General features: G+C 46.3%; 1 long non-coding RNA gene across 3 annotated transcripts in view; it reads right to left on the reverse strand.

Annotated features, from left to right (window-relative positions):
- Positions 1–945: 945 nt before the first annotated feature.
- Positions 946–20,536, reverse strand: part of LOC123376025 — a 28,638-nt gene continuing 9,047 nt past the window's right edge. Inside the window, exons 1-5 of one of the 3 annotated variants that reach the window (XR_006581663.1) lie at positions 19,784–19,798; positions 19,337–19,454; positions 17,664–17,826; positions 13,973–14,013; positions 946–1,573 (exon numbers count right to left, since the gene is read on the reverse strand). This is a non-coding gene — a long non-coding RNA (uncharacterized LOC123376025). Of the gene's footprint in view, positions 1,574–13,972; positions 14,014–17,663; positions 17,827–19,019; positions 19,455–19,783; positions 19,799–20,536 lie in introns of those variants that run through there. The other 2 variants (XR_006581664.1, XR_006581662.1) reach the window with 2 other exon arrangements.

The raw sequence follows: 20,536 nt of genomic DNA on the forward strand, positions 1-20,536 counted from the left end.
CAATAAAGTGCATCTAACAGCACTGTCCTGCAGTTTCCCATTATGTCCAGTAGGTGGTAGAAAGAGACAATTATATAGCTATTTTCTGACGTTTATATGTTTAATTATTATTAGTAGTTGTATTATGGTAGAGGATACCTGTATTGTATTAGGTACTGCAAAATCAAAGAGCCCATACTGGGCACTACAGTATTATATTTCAATAATGCCCTTCACTGCAAGATACCTATGCACTTTACAATTTTCACTGTTTTGCATTAGCCAGTGGAAAGGCTGTCATGTAGGGAGCAAGCTAAAGGAACACCATTAAGAAAGCCACTACTGAAGCTATACACTATTTAGATTGTACTCTCCTTGGGGTAGGAATTGTATCTTTTTCTGTGAATACATTGGCTCACATCCTACAGAAATGCAGCCATCTCTGGGGTGGAGCATAGCAGACATTTAGCAGGTCACAGCAACAGTGCACAACTATCTAGGACAGGAAAAGAGGAATATTGCATCTAAGTGAAACCACAGTGGTGTGGATTCTATCATATTTTCTATTGGATTGAATATGGGGGGTTTACATTTTCACATCATCCGTTCTTAGGGTTACCAGACAGCAAATGTGAAAAATCAGGACAGTGGGTGGGGGGTAATAGGAGCCTATATAAGAAAAAGACTCAAAAATCGTGACTGTCCCTATAAAATCGGGACATCTGGTCACCCTATCTGTCCTTTAAGACTCGTTCTTGGGCCTTAATATCACTTCATTCCACAGGATAGGAAAATGGGCTGTGTTAATAATGCTGTAATGACATTGTAACTATGCACTAAACTTGTACAATACTCTCATTAACTCAGCATCACAGACTGTTCACTCTGCGATGCTAAGCCGGTTCTACTAAACACCCAGTTAAGTGGAAGGAAAGATCTTTTCCCGCTGTTTGTGGAGGAGGATACGAAACTCTTTTCCTTTGCAATATCAATATGCTAGAGGCTGCAAAAACAACATGTTACAGCTGCAGAGGAAAATGATGGCACACTTGCCAGGAGAACAGTGCAGTTTAGCCTCTAGCCATACCACCTTGGGCTGTGATGCTGTCAGATCTCATCAGCTAAGCAGTCTTTTGTCTGGTTGGTTCTTGAATCAGTGTCAGAGCCTTGCTGCAGGAATAAGTGTTGGGGAGTATGAAGGCAGCTGCAAAGTGTAAGGGGAGGGAGAAAACATATAGTGGCTCCAACAAGAATGTGTGGGGACCCCTTCTCTGCAAAGAGAGGTATTGAATAAGGAAGTGTCTGTTGATTTGCAAGGGGTGTGGCAGAAATTCAGTTCTTCAGGGGTCATTCTCTGCCTCCTAACATGAGATTCCATTTTATTTGATTTTCTTGAAGACACAGTTTGAGAAGGACCCCTGTAGTCCACACTCTCCCGATCCAGGATGTAGCGTAACCCTGGGAAAAGTAAGATCTAGTGGCCTGAACGCAGGACAGGCAGCCAAGAGGTCCTGAAGCATCATCTCACCTCTGACACCAACTCCCATTGTGGTTTAGGATGAATCACTGCACATCCGTGCCTCAGTTTCCCCACCTGTAAAATGGAGATAATTAGGCTGATCTAACTCACAGGGATGTTGCAGAGAATAATTCAAGTTTCTAAAGCACTTAGAAGCTGATAAAAGCAGTCACAGTCAATACCTAGGGCACTGAGACCTGGGGTCTATTGTTGGCTCTTTCACTGCTCTGCTTGGTGACTTTGGGCAAGTCACTTTAATCTCTTTGTGCCTCAGTTTCTCCCATCTGTAAAATGGCATTGATGATACCGACCTCCTTGGTAAAGCACATTGGGATCTACATGTGATGAAAAGTGCGATCTATAGAAGAGCTAGGTATCATTAGTACTAGCTATAATTCCTATGGCATTTATCCAGCTCCTCACAAAGCAGATAGGTATTATACCAGTGCATTAAATGTGTCCATCAGCCAGTCAGTTTCCCCACCGGAGAGCAAGGGATTGTTAGTGGGTCAGGAATAGGCTCCTTGAAGAAAGAATGTTCATATGGCTGAAACAAAAGCCCCATCTCTGGCTTGCAGGATTAGTGGGTGAGCAGTGCCGGGACCGACATTAGGTTTTTTTTTCCATTCACTAATAGGCTCCAGCTGGGTGCTGGCATTTTCACCACATAAAGCAGAACAGGTCAGTAAGACAAAGTGGTTAAAGCACCAGTAGCCGTCTGCACCTTGTCTACATTAGGGTTCACACAGCCACCACCATCAGTGGAGTTGAATATCGGGAACAAAGCCTTTGTCGACAAACCCATTGATTCACTTCTCTCCCACACCTGCTCCTATCACCCCCATTCCACAGCTAAGATCCAGCAATTAAAACTTTCAGCTATTAGAATCTCTCTTTCTCTCTCTTATCCCTGGGGTTATTATGGCACCTGCTGCAGATCTCTCAAAGGTCTTTACAAAGCCATGAGTTAGCCAGGGGCACCGCAGTGAGTGTGCAGGCAAACAAGAGTGGCAATTCAGCTACCAGCCATAGCGCTCATGCGGCCTTGGACATTAGAATACATTTTGTGTTTGTACTGCGCACAAGGGGGGCCTGGTCCACTACTGGGCTCCCAGGTGCTAGCCCAATATAAATAATAATATTAACTGGCCACAACACCTGAATTACCCTGGCTCTACTCAAAATGGGTCTGGGGATCTTTTCTCTTCCACCAGGACAGCACACCCTTCCCTGGGAGACCAAAAGAAGGGAGCTTGATTCAGTTTCAGCTGAAGTTTTCTGGAGATATTGGATATCTCCTTTCTTTCTGGAAAGCAGCTTTATTATTTATTTATTATTAAATTATATATTATTATTATTATTATTATTGCAGTACATAGAGGCCCCAGCTGAGATCAGAGTCTGTTGTGCCAGGCACTGACCAAACTCATAGTGAGAGACAGTCCCTGTCCCAAAGTGTTTACAGTCTAAATAGATAGGACAGACAGAGTGGGATGCAAAGTGAGGATAAGAACTAAAATTTCCTGACTCCCAGTCCAGTGCCCTGCCCACTAGATCACCCGGTCTCCCATGAACACAGACCATCCGGATGTAGGAAATCTTTCTTCTACCATTCCACACAATGGCATGCACAGAAGTCCATACTACACAACAGTGAGTAGTAACAGATCTCTCCTCAGGGATATTTCCGCAGGCTCTGTGCCTGCCTATAGGTTTTTGGTTTGAAAGCCAATACTTTCCTGAATCATAAGTCCCTGCATCGTCAGACTATCTGTTTCCTGGTATCCAAGGGACAGGAAAATGTCATAGCTGGCAGGGTGGGGCTCTTTGGTGACACAAAATGGTCACTACTAAAACAAACTTCTTCTGGAACTTGCAGCCAGAGAAAAGCCACACAGGTGGTTAGCTGTAAGGCCACAAGCTTCATATGATGAGAAATGACACAAACTATGATTGTTTAGCATGGAAAGGTGGAGTGTGATTGAGGTATTTGAGGTGAGGTAGAAAGTGGAAACACTGCATCCCGCAGCATGTAACAGGCCTGGGATGTTATGTCCACAGGGGGCCACAGAGCCAAGGTGTGTCTGTGGATTTTTAAAAGGAATGACTCTTTTTATAACCATTAATAACAGCTGTGGCTGTGCAGCTATGATAGTGATAATCTGACTCTTGCTGCAGAGCATCAGCTGATCATCTGTAAAGTCAAAAATCCCTAAAACCCTCTCCCTGCCCTGAAGAGCATTGCACAGTGAGTTAGGACAGAGCACAATGTTGGTTTCCATCAGTATCTCTGGTGGAGGCGAAGTGCCAGACTAAGCAATTGAACAGATCCGTTACAGTGGCCTGGATTTCCCGACATGCTGAAATCAATGAAAGTTAGGAGCCTAAATAGCTTTGAGGACCTGGGCCTATGTCCTCACAGGTCTGCATTGCCCAGGGGGCTAGTTCCACTTCTACTGGAGACCATTCTGGAGTATGGTTTGCTTCCTTCAGCAAGGGCTGGATGAAGTGAAGGATCCCCAAGGGTGCAAGTAGGACAGTACCCTGCAGTACGCAGTACCGGCAAGAGATTTTTAGTGGGTACCGGGTACCAGAAAACTTGGGGCTAGCCCCCCCACTCCAGGGGGAGGGGCTGCACTCTACTTCTTAAAGGAGCAGAACACAGCTAGGGAGGACATTCATTCTTTATATGGCTTTAACAGCACAATACATATGCTAACAAACTGAAACAAAGCCTTTGTTTAAGTTTGTTAGCATATGTATTGTGCTGTTACATTGGTCAGGAGTCCTCAAGAGGGGCGGGGAGGACGGAGAGTGTTTAAGCAGTGTTTTTTATTGTGTTTCTCCCCATTGGTCTGAATTATCCATGACATCCATACTGCATCACATCAAGTCCAAATCATTAGAGGAATGCCTCTGCTTGCACTGACCAGAGGATGTTTGGACTCTGATGTCAGTCCAGTTCTGCAGCCTGACAGGAATCAGATGTTGTCCCCAGTGCACCTAGAATGCTTCTTTGCAGACAAACTAGTCTAACATGCATTTTGTTAACTGGAACAGGAGCAGCAACACAAAGAAAACAAATGCCTCATTTTCCAGCTTTGTGGGTCAGAGAACTATAAGTGAAGATTATAATGCCTTAAATCAGCTGCCTCAGGAATCCATCAAGAACTTTGCTGAAAATATGTTCCTCATCTTAGCAACGGAGCTAAGACTTATCACACATCTGCCCACCTTTATTTGAATGAAGCTCCTTCTGATCTGATAGCTCAGGCACTGTCAGTTTCATCCAGAACAATTTACAAACTTGGAACCTAATCCTGTAAACCCGTAATCATTTGATCAATCCCACTGAAGACAATGGGACTATTTGCATGACTATGGACCACTTTTGTGGACTGGTAAGAGTTTGAGGAGTCTGTTCTGTTCCTATAAAGGAAGTTGAATCCCCCATTGAAATGGAATGTTTGGATACAATACCATAAAGCAGTTTAGGATAAAGTTCTACTTAAAATTTGTCTTATAGTAAGTCATACATATGCTGAAATAGCTCCTCACCCAACTTCCATATAAACAGACTGAATACTACATATTTGGGGGGAAAGTGGGTAATTAAGCATGTTGATGTTTGTATATACAAAGGGGAGTGTCAGAGGGGAGGGGGAGAGTGTGGGGGCCCCAGGCTGTGGGCGGGGTGGGGAGGAATCACATGGAGGGTCACATGGGGAGGTCATGTGCCCCCCCTTGTGTCCCTCCCATGAGTGTAGTACCTGCAAGAAATGAATTCTACTTGCACCACTAAGGATCCCTCACCTGCCTCTGAGCCTCAGTTCTCCTGCTCAGGAACTCAGCAAACTGCAGCTGCATCCCCAGGCTGGTTTGTACGGACCCATGGAGTCAGGCCCAGGGTTGCTATCCCAGGAGTATTTGAGAGGGTGAGAACAGAAGCCACCCGCTGATGGAAGGACCCCAGTCCATATTAATCTGAGAAATGGGCCTGGACAACCCAGAACTGAACTTTCTCAGCTCAGAGTGTTCACATCCACGGGTTGGTTTGGCCTATTATGGAGTTAGGAACCAACTGTGAAGTATGGATCGGGATTTGAGCGGCCTCATAACTCACAGGGGCTTGGTCCAGGAGTTTGCTTCAGACCCACTGAAGCAGTTAATATCATGTAAGAATCCTCTAGCCAAAGTGGGGCCTTCCACTGGGGGAGGGAGGAACTAGCCCCCTTCCCAGCCCATCTAATCCTCTGACATTCTAAAAGGCACAGCAGATGCCTCAAATCTCCAGGAGTCCTGGATGCAGAGACATAACTATGCCCCTGAGCCAAGCCTGAGTGGCGTAGTGTAGGCAGATTCTGCAGACTGCGGTCTTCATACCATGGAGCAGCTGTTGAGACCCTGCATAGCCTCAACATTTCTGCAAGGGGGCAGTGCCCAGTGGATCCATGCAGCAGAGGATCCACTGACCCCATCCTTGGCCATTCTCTCTTCAAACCCCACTGTGCAGTTGGGCTTTGTGATACATCGGGGTCCAGTTCAGCAGCCTCTGGGATGCTGAGTTACCATCCCACCCCCACAGCAATTGTAGCATTACCCTGAGCCAGCCTTCAGTTCCCCAAAGCCTTGCCACTTGCTTCCCTTACGACAGCCTTGAAAAACAGGTTCCTGTGCCATCACCAGTGCTGCTTTGCTGTTGCTATGTTTTGCTGTGGTTAAGTGAGGCCCATTTCTCATTTCAGGCACTGACGTGAGCTGTGCAAATCTGGAACTAGTTAAATCGGGCTGCAGGCATTCCAGAGAGCTTCTCTGCCGAGTTCCTTTTTGGCCAATGCGTGTGTGCTCCAGCCAGACTCTCACATTTCCCCCACCCTCCCCCACAGCTAGAAAGGCAGAGAGGAGACCAAAAGAGGAAAGCACAACAATGGATTCAGGCTGCAAAGGTTCTGATTTTGTGGAGAAGGTTCTGGCCACAGATTGGGGACCAGTGGACCTTTCCTGTTGTCTGAGTGTTTGGACCGTGAATTTTGAAGTGATCCCAGCTGTAATTGAAAAGCAGAATAACAAAAGCCCCTTGAAAGGAAAGCGCATTTTCTAGGAGCTAATGCAGGATACCTTATTCATGGTTCTATTCCCACCTCTGGCTGCATCATGGTGTGGGCAAGTCACCTAAAATCTCCTAAAGTCCCTCTCTAAAATGGCAATAATAATCCTGGCCTATGTCACAGGTGGCTTTGAGAATGAATGTATGGTGCTTTGGGATCCTCAAACAGAAGGTGTGCAGCATTCTGAGTGAATTTGGCCTTTCATCCGAAAAGGTTGGTAATAAACAAGGAGCACCGACCCCTATTTTAATACCAGTCTCAGGGACCTGACGGCAGGGAGGCTGGATGTGTCAGGGGACTGGAAGTGAGATACAGCACCTTTCATCCCTGGGTCAGCACATGAACTGTGCCCTCCGGAGTCCTCTTCATCCAACAGTATTCATTGGCCCCGGTGAGTGGAGTTTGGCTTCTCAGTCCATCCTACAGATCCCTTGTTGGAAGTCTCAGCAGACAGGTCAAGGACTGAACAAAACCTGGAGACTGAACTCTTCCTTGCCCTAGAAATGCTGAGCTGAAGCAGAGTCAGAGGCCAGGTACCTTGCTCAGGTTTGTGTGTGGGAAAAGCTTGATAGTCCTCCCCTGCTGCCGTTGTCCTGACCTATGTGGCTCCCACTCAGGAGTAAAAGACCTGATCTGGTGGGGGAAAGGTGCCCAGGGATCATTATTAAATCGTCATGCACTATCCAGCTCCTGGCAGGCCCATCTGCCATCCCAGCCCCAAATGCAGGAGCTTTGTATTTTGATGGAGAGCGATGTCACTGGGAAATGGGGCAGGAGGGTTTTTTGAGGGTTCATTTCACACTGCTGATATATAAGGAGCTTTATTCCCCGTCCTCCTTTTGCCCGCTCCCTCTTTATAAGGAGAAGTGCAGGGTCTGCGGCTGGGATTGCACAAACATTCAGCTCTGTTGTGTTTGAGGCTGTTTTTTGCCAGCGTTACTAGGGTACAGGGATGACTAATTCTCTCCAAGCTTTCAGTTTCAGTCTCTCAAACACTATTTCTCAAGGCCCTGGAATCCATTTCTTGGGCAGAAGCCTGCAAACCGCTCAGAGAAGCAGTATCATCTACACATACACACACTGATCATTCTAAGATTCTTTGGTGCTTTACCGCATTGCACTGTTAGGCTGCAGGTTTAGGCAAGGCTGGCTCTGTCACCTGTCACAGGTCAGGGCTCAGAAAGCATGTCTGGAAGGAGGAGAGGAGTGTATGCACTCACCTGCCAATTCCCTTTCGTCGAAGCTTTGAAATAATAGCAGAAATACCATTATCAAAAAAATTATTGGCATCTCCATGAGGTGTGTCCTAAGAGGGTTTGAGGGTCCAGAGCCGACTGTTGCTCGAAGGGACAGAGCAAAATGTGACAGATAATTATCCTGTATAACTCGTTATATTTCCCAAGTGCTACACAGGCACTTGCTATTTAATGCAGCCCCAGTGAAGTAGGTAAGGATCTTTTTCTCCATTCTAGACATGGGGAAACCAAGGCACTGAGAGGTTAAAATGACTTGCCCAAGGTGTCTGAGTAAGTTAATGCCTGACTCAAGCTCCTGGTTCGAAGCCTCATGCTTGGCCTCAGGAGATAACATGAAACATAAGGGGGTTTGAGGGCACAATGCGATTGGTGCTTCCCCTTTGTCCTCTTGGGAGCCTGGAACCCAAGGGAATGTTATGTCAGTAGACACTAGCCGACTGAGATCTCCCCTTCTGCTTCCTGAGACTTGAGGGGCCACAGGCTACCCTCAGTGACACCAGAAGAAACACGCTTCTGTCCCATGCCCATAGAATACCCTGTGCTGATGGGCCCTGAATGCACTGGAAAAGTACAGCAAGGGAAAAGGTTGCCAGCTGGACACTTTTGGGAGGCATTTGCTTCCCTGTTTCATGTGAAAAGAAATATAAATCTGGAAATCTGCCATGGAAATGGGTTTCAATAATAGCCTCAGCTCCCTGTGGGACTCTCCTGGAGATTGGCTTATGTGATGAAAAATGGGGGGCGAGGTAGAGAGGGGCGACGTGCCAGATCCTTGCTTAGTTATGAATGGAATGTCTCCGGCTCCCTTCAGGAACAGTGTGTTCCTTCCTGAGATATTAACGTCATCAGCTCCCTACAAGAAGCCCAGGCAGGAAGGCTCAAGCTGCCCTTCAGGTTCCCACCCTCCTTCACACTAGATCCTGTTTTCTTGACCTCACGTAAACAATCCCTCCTTTCAGAAACAGGAGGAGAGGAAAGTGAATGGAACAATGGCAGCAAGTCACCGAGTGTAGGCTGATTACTGGCTAAAGCGATTAGCTCCCAAGCCGCACAGCTCTTGCAGCATTACATCCATGTATGAGGCAGAAAGGACCAGCTGGTTCCCATGTGTGGTGATTGCATTGGGGTGTAAATCCAGCAGGTGTTAGCAAAGGATCTTCTCCTGTGGCTTGAACATCCAGAAGCAGACACATCCCTGGCTTGAAAGATCAGTCTCTCTGTCACCTGCTCATCTGAAGGAGCGTTGCATTCCCAGAAGAATAAGGAGGGCTCCACATGTCTCCACTGCACTCGAGCTGGCAAGGAACTATGCAGGAGAAAGCACCAGGGGTTGAAGAAGAAGCCTCCAGTACTTCCCATGGTGGAAAGCAAGCATAAATGAATGAACCATGGGTGCTCACGGATGGGCTCCAGTACCACTTACCGTAGGATGTGACTCAGATTTATTCCATTCAGGAAACTGGTTTAAGCTATCCTTGTAAAAGAACGTCTTGCTGGTATAAGCTACGCTGGGGGGTTTCCAGTGTACCTCTACTGGCATAAGCTATAACCACAAATCTTTTCAAGTGCAAACGAGGCCTTAGAGAAGTAGTTTCCCTTCCTCTATTTGACAGCTGCATCCCACCAATTTGTTCCCATTTCTCTGTTACTCACTATGCTTTATTTTCCCAAATGAGCGCCCTCATTTTGCCCATGTGGGGCAGAGCCCTAGTGAATGGCACTATATTATTATCATTATTTAAAACATTACAGTAGCACCCAGTCGGGATTGGGCCCCCATTGTGATGGGCACTGTACAGATATGTGAAAAGATACAGTCTCTGCCCCAAAAAGCAAGTATCTATAGCCAAGAGGTCACCGCACACCCACAGCTCTGCTGGGCAGATGAAATGGTGCTATGGGGGTGAGACACCTTGCTCAGACACCCCAGAAATGAGCAGGTTAGAAACACTTGGGCAGGCACATTCATTGAGCACTCCCCCATGGCGGCACCCATCCCCCTGGATCACTCCCCCAGTTCTGCTGCTCCCCATGTTGGCTCCCCGACCTGTGGCCACTCCCTCAAGCAGCCGGAAAGGCCTTTGCAGACTGGTTAGCAGATCGAACGGGTAGCGCAGCAAGAGCTTTTTTTAGTGTATGAGCTTTGACCGTTACTAAAGGGCCGCCGGTGTCCTGGACCCTATTTGAACTCCAGAGCAAGAAGCAGCAGCAATTCACACGGCCTGAGAAGGGGATAAACATACCACAGCATCCACCAGGCAACTGGACAAACAGTGGAGCGTGTCTGTAAACACAACCACGGCCCCTTCATTCCTGACAAGTGACTGTACAGTTGGCAATAGCCACTCCCTGGAGGCAGATCAAACTGAGCCATCCAGGTCACTCTTCCTGGAGAATCATTACATCTCCCCTCCACTGTCTCTCAGGAGACGTTTTTTCACCCATTACTGGCTTGAAAGAAAAAGCCAAGCTTTTCACATGAAAATCCCTACAAGAAGAGTCATCAGGGAAATATCTCTAGCAGGGGTTCTCACAACACATTTTTTGGTGGCCTCAGAGTACAGCCACCAACTTTTGCTGCTGGCCGTGCTGACAATTTTTCCTACAATACTTAATTAGCTTTAGGAAAAACAAATATGCACATATACATGTCCAAATCATTGTAATTTATTTATGTGGGGTTTTTTCAGACTCAGTCATAAAAATAATTTACAGTTGTCTCTATTCTTTACTGGACCCACACAGAATAGAAACACAAATAAGGCGCTTTGCATGTTCTTGTCTTTTTGTTGTTGTTTCTTTTGCTTTTTTGGTTGCACTTTTTTTTCTTCTAAGACTTGCTAGCTGGTAAGCCTTCCGCTGTGAAAAGTAATATTTGTGTGTTTGTTAATATCACTTTTCACAGCAAACTAACTCAGCCCCGGCAAGCCCCGGGACAAGTTTAAGTCCTGAATGGGGAAGTGAGCAGGGAGGCAGCAGGGCCCAGGGTCAATGGCAGGGGTGGTGAGCCTGGGGCCGGAGCCTGGAACCTGAGCCTGTCAGCAGATGGACAGAGCCCAAAGCCCCGTGGCCGAAGCCTGCCTCCCCTACTCCTGGAAAAGTGGGGAATTCACCAGCTGCCTGCACCTCCAGAGTTTTTCTTTCTGGAGGGGGGCAGGACCCAATCACTGGTGGTGGCCCTGGGAGAGGGCCCACTGCTTTTCACACACCCGCCCCCATCACATCCCAGGTGGTTGTGGCCACAAGGACAGGCCCTGGTGGCTGCATGCAGCCAAGGTGGCTGCATTTGAGAAACACTGTGTCTAGAGCAGCTTGCAAGAGATCTTGTGCAGTACTCGTCAGCCAGTAGGGTCTCCAGGATGGGGGGGAGTGACAGAAAATGAGAGGTAGGCTCAGGATTTGAATAATGGTGGGATGTGCAGGTCAGACTGATGTGGAAGTAGAGAAAGAACTGACAGGGATTTGTAGGGGATCTTAATGCATGACAGTCTGTTAGCAAGAGTCAGGCTAGCTGTTAGCAAGAGTCAGGCCAGTTGTAACCCTAATAACGCGAGATTTGTAGAAGCGAGAATGGTGTGAGGCGAGTGGGAAAGAACTGTGTGAGAAGTTGTTGAGACCTTGTACTGATAACAACAAAATATGTAGACTGGCGTCTAAATAGAAGTGAGAAAAATAAGATAGCAGGATGGTCTATGTATAAACAAAATGCAGCTGTTGCTTATTATTGTCTGTAACAAAAGGTATAAATGCTTGCTGTAATTGTTTACCTGTTGAGAGACCTGTCCGGGACTGGGGCGACCCTGTGTCCTAGGGCACTCCCTCCCTCTTTGCAATTGCTTGAGAATAAATAAAGTATTTGATTTTGCTGCACCCAAACAAAAAGCGAGAACTGAGTTTTTCTCCAACACTGAGGTACACTGGCAGAGGTGTGTGATGGTGCAGGACTAGAATAAGTAAGGATGCTACGGACTGGGGTGCTTTGGCAGCTGGGGAAAAGGGGAGGTCTAGGACTAAAATAACTGCACATAGGCAAAACACACATAGAGTGGGCCTGATTCTCCCATGTCTTGCCCCTTTGTAGATCTTTTTACATGTGCATAGGGAGTGCAAAGTGCTACCACCACTATTGACAAGTCGAGCGTTCTGACTTGGTTGTCTCTTACACCTACTTTTCACAAGTGTAAATCAGAACACAAAGGGGCAGGCAGTGGAGGATCAGGCCCAATATGTACTAATGGCTAAAAGGCCTTTTAGAAGAGTGAGCTGATCATATGATAGGAGGAAACAAAGACAGAGATCTATTCAAAGAGCAAAAATGGCTGATTTTATTCCTGGGAGAGGCTTGGACAAAAGTTGGCATGAGCTTCAGAAGCTCAGCTACAAAGAGACACTACATTGGTTAAAACACTGTAAGAAGGGGAGAGAAATGGGGCCCTCACCTTTACTGGGATGCAGCAGCATTTGCTCCAAGCAATTCTATGCCGAAGGCCCTGAATAAGTGGTGAAAAAGTTGGTGTAAGATGGAAAAGGTTGAGAAAGAGAGTACATGCTCTCCAAGGAGATACTGGCCCTCAATGGCCATTTAACCTTCCATGCTGCCAGGGCAGGGGTGTGCCTGGGTTGGGGGAACATATCACAAGACGCTCCAGTTCAGCTGGATGCAAAAGACTAAGGGAACCTGCTGCCTAGGAAACACATCTTTGATCACTCATCCATTCCCATAAAAAGGAGCATTTTACAAGGGCAGCCTTCTGCAAATCTGTGTGTAGCTTTGATCTTGAGCAGCCAAGTGACCTTACTGAATTGTCTGAGAAATAAAAATACTTGGCTGTTGACAAGAGCCTCTTCCATGCCATTCAGAAATGCAGGCCACTGTGCTAAACTGAACAGTGAACTGTATGGGTTTATGTACCCTGCAGCCAGGAGGTGAGATTCCCAGCACGGGGACATACTTGAACTAACTCAGCTCGGCCACTGAAAATAGCAGCGTGGATGTTGTGGCGTGGGTGGTTGCTCGGGCCCTAGCTGCACAAGTTCAAGGCCCTCCAAACACCTGGGTCCGAGCGTGGCTGTGTAGATGTACCCTATGGCTGCGTCTACACAGCCAGCAGCGGTGAGCCTCCCAGCCCAGGGCAGCAGACTCGGGGCTCGTACTAGTGCTCTAAAAATAGCTGTGTCCACAGTGTTTTGAAATTGCAGCTTGGGCTGGAGTTCAGGTTCTTAAGCCCACTCCCGGCCCAAGGCTTCAGAGCCTGAATTCCAGCCTGAGCTGCAACTTCAAAGTGCTGTCTACACAGCTATTTTGAGAGTGCTAGTGCCAGCCCCGCTCACCCAAGTCTGGTAGCCCAGGCTGGAGGCTTGCTGCCTCAGGCTATGTAGACATACCCATAGTGGTCCATGCACAGGCCTAAGAACAAAAAGCTCTGAGTTTTAATCCCCCTATAACTCCCTCCGTGGCCTTGGATAAGTCATAATCTCTCTGGGTCTCACTTTCCCTATGTGCAAAATGGGGATAATAATAATAACAAGGGATCGTGAGGAATGACTGAATTCTGTACAGTGTGAAGTATTAGTAAAGATCATTAACTCTGGAAATGAAGCTGCTAGGGAATGTTTCCAGCCCTTGCAATAGCTTATCTGATGGGATCCAGCTGCAGCACTGATTGATAGACAACCTTATGGATGAAATTTTCGAAAGCACTTACCATTGGTCCAATGGTTGCCACTGAAGTAAATGGCAAAACTCCCACTGATTTCAATAGGAGCACAGTTAGGCCAATAGTACTTTTGAAAAATCCACCATAAAAATGTATTGCATATTCCACTGGAAAAGGACTGATAGGTTTGTATTCTGCCATTGCAGCATGCTCTGCTTGTTACCAACTCACTATATCATAATAATACTTTGTCCTATATTGTCTTTCACCCAAGAGTCTCAAAGTACTTTTATAAACATTCATTAATTAAACCTTATAATACCCCGATTGTTATCTGGTCAGTGTCATCCTCATTTTACAGAGAGGTAAACTGAGACACAAAGTCAAAGTCAAACTGAGACACAAAGGGAAACAAAGTCAAATAGGGCCATAAAGAGAACCCAAGAGTCCTACCTGCCAGTCTCCTACTCTGTCCACTAGCCCACGCCACTCTCCTGGAATACAAATAACAATGATGATAATGGTACTCTATTTCTCAATGGTACTCTGTTTCTTGGAGTCTTTACATCAAGTTGGATGCCTTTTTTAAAAATATGCTCTAGTTCCACCAGAAGTATGGTTTGTATTATGCAGGAGGTCAGACCAGATAATAGTTCAGAATGGTGTTTTCGGGCCTTAAAAAATCTATGAATCTATATATGATGGGTTCGGTCACAGAGCCCCCCCTTGGGACTGTCACCTGATGTGCTGAAACTACCTCTGAGCCCGTTTCTCCTGCCAGCTTGGGATTTCAGAACCCTGTGTTGTTGAGCCAGACACGCTAGCCTGCTGCTACACAGACCCAGGGTCTGAACCAAACACCAAAGCTGAAGACTTAACTGAAAACAGCTCAGCAAGTACTCCTGTCTCCAGCACTCAGACACCCAGTTTCCAATGAGATCCAAACCCCGAATAAATTTGTTTTACTCTGTATAAATCTTATACAGGGTAAACTCATAAATTGTCCGCCCTCTATAACACTGATAGAGAGAAATGCCCTGCTGTTTGCTCCCCCAAGTATTAATCCCTTACTCTGGGTTAATTAATAAACAAAAGTGATTTTATTAAGTATAAAAAGTAGGATATAAGTGGTTCCAAGTAATAACAGACAGAACAAAGTGAATTACCAAGAAAAATACACAAGTCTAAGCCTAATACATTAAGAAACTGAATCCAGGTAAATTTCACCCTCAGAGATGTTCCAATAAGCTTCTTTCACAGACTAGACTCCTTCCTAGTCTGGGCCTAATCCTTTCCCCTGGTACAGTCCTTGTTAGTTCCAGCTCAGGTGGTAACTAGGGGATTTCTCATGACTGGCAGCCCTCTTTGTTCTGTTCCACCCTCTTTTATAGCTTTGGCACAAGGCGGGAATCTTTTGTTTCGCTGGATCCCCACCCCTCCTTCTAAATGGAAAAGCACCAGGTTTAAGATGGATTCCAGTTCAGGTGACATGATCGCATGTCACTGTAAGACCTTCTTCATTACCTAGTATCTGGAAGACAGGTACATAGGAAGGCTTGCAGGTACACAAATCCATTCACAGTTCATTGATTCTGAAGCACCCTTAATGGCTTCCACTTAACATGTTTACATCAGTAATACAAGTTTATATCTTATTCTCCTAACTCCAGACATAGAAATAATACATGCAAACAAATAGAATGAACACACTCAGTAGATCATAAGCTTTGTAATGATACCTTGCAAGAGACCTTTTGCATGAAGCATATTCCAGTTACATCGTATTCACACTTATAAACATATTTTCCATAAAACATATGGAGTGCAACATCACACTATATGTATCTTCATATCTGCTGGCATTAGTAACATAGCACGGTCAGTAGGAAATGCCAGCCCAACACTGGCACACTGAATCTACTGGTCTGCATCTACTAATTGGACAGATCAAGATCCTCCTGTCATTGTTATTACTCACTCCTTACTTGTGTGGGTTGGCAGGAGGGAGAAGGGAAGTATACTGTAGTCTACCTCCTTGAGTCAGATCTTTATAGACAGTATTAAATCAGTCCTGATCAGACGTCACAAAGTAGAAAATTTTCTTCCAGCTTCAAAACGCTAAACTTTCCTCCAAAAGAACATATCAAAAGCAAAGCTGCCATTAATCTTGTGCCCAGACAAATCCTTTGGAGATACCAAATATTTCCACTTTGGCGTCATGATTTTTAGAAAAAGCCTTCCCAGGATGGGTGTGGTGGTCTTTACACACACAGCAGGTCTCAGCTTTGAGGCATCTGAAACATCAGGGTTTAGTACTGCAAGCATTGAGATCCTGTTTGTTACTGAAGACAAGGAATAGCTCATGTAATGGGGGTGAGGGACGTTATCCCCTACAAATGATCATAAAATTAGAAATGAGAATGGTGAACTCCTGTGTGCTTTAAAGAAACAACATATTCGTCTGTCTGATTTTCTGTAAAGTCTGTGTGGCTGTCTGCCCACTGAGAGGATGTTAAAAAATATAGTCACATTTTCAAATGTAGGCATATTGTTTGCATTGGCAAAACTCAGATAAATGGGGGTTTCAGGCATGTAGTAGGTACACATGCAACTTTTTGACCTGCAGTATAGATGTCTACATTTGACTGCTTGGCCCTTGGTGTACAATGGCCTAGGACTCATCTGGGAGCCAAAGGAGAACTATCTTCTACTGTGTGAATGTACAGCACCTAACACAATGGAGCCCCAATCTCAGCCAGGGCTTCTAGATACTGCTGTAGCACAAATAATAACTGTTGTTGCTTCATTCTTCTTAGGAATTTCCCCAACTCCAGGGAAAAGGAAGGTGTTTTGCTGCATTTCAGAGCCACTTGATTTGGGGTAAGAGGTGGGCCCAGAATGGGTGATGGCAGCTGGTAACCTAGCAGCCCTGCATTTACCTCCATCATTGTTTTTCCCTTTTTAAATGTTTAAGAATTTAAAACTCCTCTGCTTTCTATTTCAAGCAAAGGCACAGCCCTCCAGTGCCCTCAGTAAACCCCCATATGTAAAATGAAACCTTGTCTTCTTTAATTCCTGACGAGTGAGTGTAAAATTGGCAGTGACCATTCAGTGGAGGCAGAGTGCACTCCCCCTTCCAAGTCATTAATGTCCCCTGACACCCCTTAACACTCCCCTCCTATTTAGTTGCCTTTCCTCCACCGTTGTCCTAGTGCTTTCTCTCTTTAGTTGACTTGAAACCAAAAATCATGCATTTCACAATAAAAATGTCCACATCTTCCAGGAAGATCATTTTGCACCATTGGGATCCAGCCCAAACCTATTAAAAATAGCTCAGTGTGTAGCCCTCGGTGCCATTAATCCACTCTGCCGTCTGTGTGGATGGACGGATGGGTACCCCAATGAACAGGCCTGCCACAAACACAATGCCATAAATGACCATAGTGCTCTCCATTGCACCAATTAGCTGCTGGTACACAGAGGGCTACATGCTGGTTAGCATCCTTCTTCTCTGATCCCCTCCTCCCTCCAATAGTCTGCTCCCCTTCCCCCACCTCCAACCAGCTCACATTGCATTTCACATTCCAAGAGCTTACGGAATGCATTAGCGCAGAATAAAAGTACAAGGAGCCCAAATGTAGGGCCCTGACGTCAATGGTCCCTGGAGTTTGGAAGAGAAGCAGTAAACAGTGTAATGAAAGGAGGTTATAAAAAGACCATCTGGCTTTGGCTTCCATGGACAAGTCTCTAAAAAAAAAAAGAGAGAGAGAAAAGGTGCTGAAAGTTGGGGTTAGCTCTGCAATGAGGTGGCCACTGGCATCTGGAGACAGTGATCAGTGTGAAGGGAATGACAACAGCAAAGAATCAAGGCTGAAAGGGTGTTTCTGCCTTTGAAATTGCTTCTGTCCTTGCAGTCCACGCCTGATCAGTAGAAGGGGGTGAGAGTTATTGTGTAATGTGCTACAGCTATGCAGTTGGACAGCTGGGTTCTTGAGAGGATCCAGGGGGAAGGGCACAAAAATTCCTAGGGCACAAGGAGAATTATGTTCATGTAATGTGAATTCTGACCAGGTTACAGCAGCAAATATGGTTTCAACTTGTCCACGTTGTAGCATTTTACCAGGTATAACCGTGCTATACCTACCCTGCTATACAATTGGGCTTGTACCGGTGCATCCTGGGAAGATATGACCTGTTCTCCCATAGTGCCTCAATTGCTAGTAGTGCTTTTGGATGTCCTTCAAGATGTCCCCTTCCCCTGGGGTGCAAGGCACTTTGAGATGTCTTCTCACACAGAGACTTAGGAACTGAAAAATTGACAAAGCCGGTTACACAGACCCCACTGCAAAAGAAGTGGGTTAGGACCTGCTTGTATCAACTCCATTGTACTATATCCTTGGCCCCTAGACACTTTTAAGCATGTTGTGACAAGGTTAGAATACAACTGAACTGTTTTTTAATCCCCTGACGCGGTTATAGTTAGTTTTTAAATGGGGCCTACATTTTTAGGAGCAGGCAACACAGCTAGGACAAGGATCACCCTAATGTAGTGGTTCTCAGACTGTGGGTTGGGACCCCAAAGTCAGCGGGGTCACAAGGGCTGGCTTAGACTTGTTGGGGCCCAGGGCCAAAGCCAAAGCCCCACCACCTGGGACCGAAACCAAAGCCTGAGGGCTTCCGCCCTGGGTGATGGGGCTCGGGTTACAGGCCCTCTGCCTGGGGCTGAAGCCCTTGGGCTTCAGCTTTGTGCCTCCCCTCCCCCACGTGGGGCAGCAGGGCTCGGGCAGGCTCAGGCTTTGGTCCCCCCACTCCTGGGGCCATGTAGTAATTTTTGTTGTCAGAAGGGGATCAGGATGCAATGAAGTTTGAGAACCTGCCCTAATGTGTAATCATCATCCTGTGGGAAAAGTAACCCTTCTCCATGGCCTTCTGCTAGGGGTCTAGCTAAGCCAGGATCCTTAGGTGACAGAGGCCCAGGCATAACAGTGAGGCAAGCATCAGGTGACAGCGCAGCATATCTGCTAGTGGCTGACCACCGACTAGGGTGGGCTATGCTCAGCTGTCTTGGTTGGGAAGAAGATCAAGGATTCGGGAATGAAAAGAATACAAAAGCCTATCCAAGGGGTCTAGGAGGAAGAGTAGCTCCCTAATGGATCCCTTTTATAAGCCTATTGGATTCCTGAAAATCTCTCCTTCACCACTATATAATTCTCTCTACTTCCCTAACAGATCACTGAGGATCCCTTCTACAGCCCTGTGAGATCCTTGAAAATCCTCTCCATGCCCCCCACTGGATCCTTGAGGGTCTCCTCATTCTTATCCTGATATACATCCTGCACCCTTGTGACTCTGGATCCCAGAAACCAGGGGATATTGTAGCTGAGGAGCACTGGACAGGATTCCCACAGGAATGCTTGGCTGGGGGGTCACCATGGAGTGGTACAAGCTATTCATCGCCGATCCCTCTGGACAAATGACATCAGCAGGAACTGTAATGTACCTGTGGACTGTCTCTGGCTTCGCCTCCCACTCACTCTTCTGTCTCTTAGCAGTGTCAAGATCGGGGAAGCCCAGCACTACTCATTTCAGTGTCTACCAGGAAGTACATGCAAATCTAAGGGCTTGAGAGATCCATTCAGGAAAACCCCATCAGAAAAGAGCCAACTCAGCAATCCTCATAGGGATCTGAGATTAACCTCAGCCTCTCGTTCCCAGAGCACAGAGACTGGGCAAGAATCTCCAGTTGTCCTTGGTCACTCAAAATGGGGCACAGAGGTGGAGGAAGTATTCCTGAGTGAACAAGGGGGGCTCATTAACCTCCATTGAATACTTATGCCTCTGTCCTCTAAATTTGGACAGCCCTGGAAATGGAAATCCTCTCTTGATCTGCAGAACAGGTTCTTCTTTGGAAGTGGCAGAGTAGGTTTCCCCTATGCTGTAAAATTAAATAAAGTAGAAACTCTGTCATTGCTTTGTTTCCTGTTAATGGTTTTAGAATGACAAAATCATTCTTGACCGTGTGATGCACTAAAGTGATCCGTTCAGACTGTGCCTGTAGGATCTGGCCCTAGAACGACTCTCTGTATAATCAAGGGTTAGTAACTCTCATGTATTTAGCCTAAAAAGTAAAGCATCCTTTACCCTCTCTTGTCCCACCCATAGTGGGACTCCAGGCAGGGTAACTCTGCTGTTCACACATAAAATTATCTGAAAACTCACCCCTTAATTTCAAGTAACAAAGGCCTGAAGCAGAGCTGTACTCACAAGCATAGAGCCAGGTCCTCAGCTGATGTAAACTGGCATCTATTGAAGTCATACTGTCAGTTTACATCAGCTGAGCCTCTGGCCTGTGAAATTCAAGCTTGAGCTCCTCCCTGAGCTGCCTGATCTCTAGTTGTTTCTGTCTTCAGGACGGTGTGTCCCTCCCTCTTGTCTCACAAAGTCTCTCGGCCTTTTATAGTCCTGACCTGAACTAGAGAGAACCACTACCTGTGTCCTGAAGCCTAACCTCACCTCTTGCCCTGCCCCACTCTCCACAGTCACTGACCCTTCTATACTGTAATAACTACCAGGGCAGTGGAGGGAGGGCTGGTTACAAGATTGGTCTTGTATTGGAGCACAGTTTGGTCTTGTATTGTAGATGGGAGTGAACTGCATTTTAACCGTACTCCTAGCCTTACTACAGCCACAGACTTCAGCACAGTTTGGGAACACGCAAAACTGAGCTTAGTCCCATCTATGCTGTAAACCCAAACGGTGTTTTATCCATGTTGGGGGACAACTGTGCTTTAACCAAGTCATCCATCAGGGCAGTTGTCATAGTGCGGATGGGACTGAAAGGAACTGTGTTTAAATGTCAGGTGTTTTTACACACTACGACACAGCCCATCCTAGAACATGGTTCTTACAGAGTATCACTTCATTCACAATAACCAGCCAAACTGTGCTAGAAAGTGGTTTATCTGGAACTGTGTTTAAACTGGGTTTGAAAATGATTCTCAAACCACTGGAGATAAA

Source organism: Mauremys mutica, chromosome 8 (genome assembly GCF_020497125.1).
Source record: "Mauremys mutica isolate MM-2020 ecotype Southern chromosome 8, ASM2049712v1, whole genome shotgun sequence".
Lineage (NCBI taxonomy): Eukaryota > Metazoa > Chordata > Testudines > Geoemydidae > Mauremys > Mauremys mutica.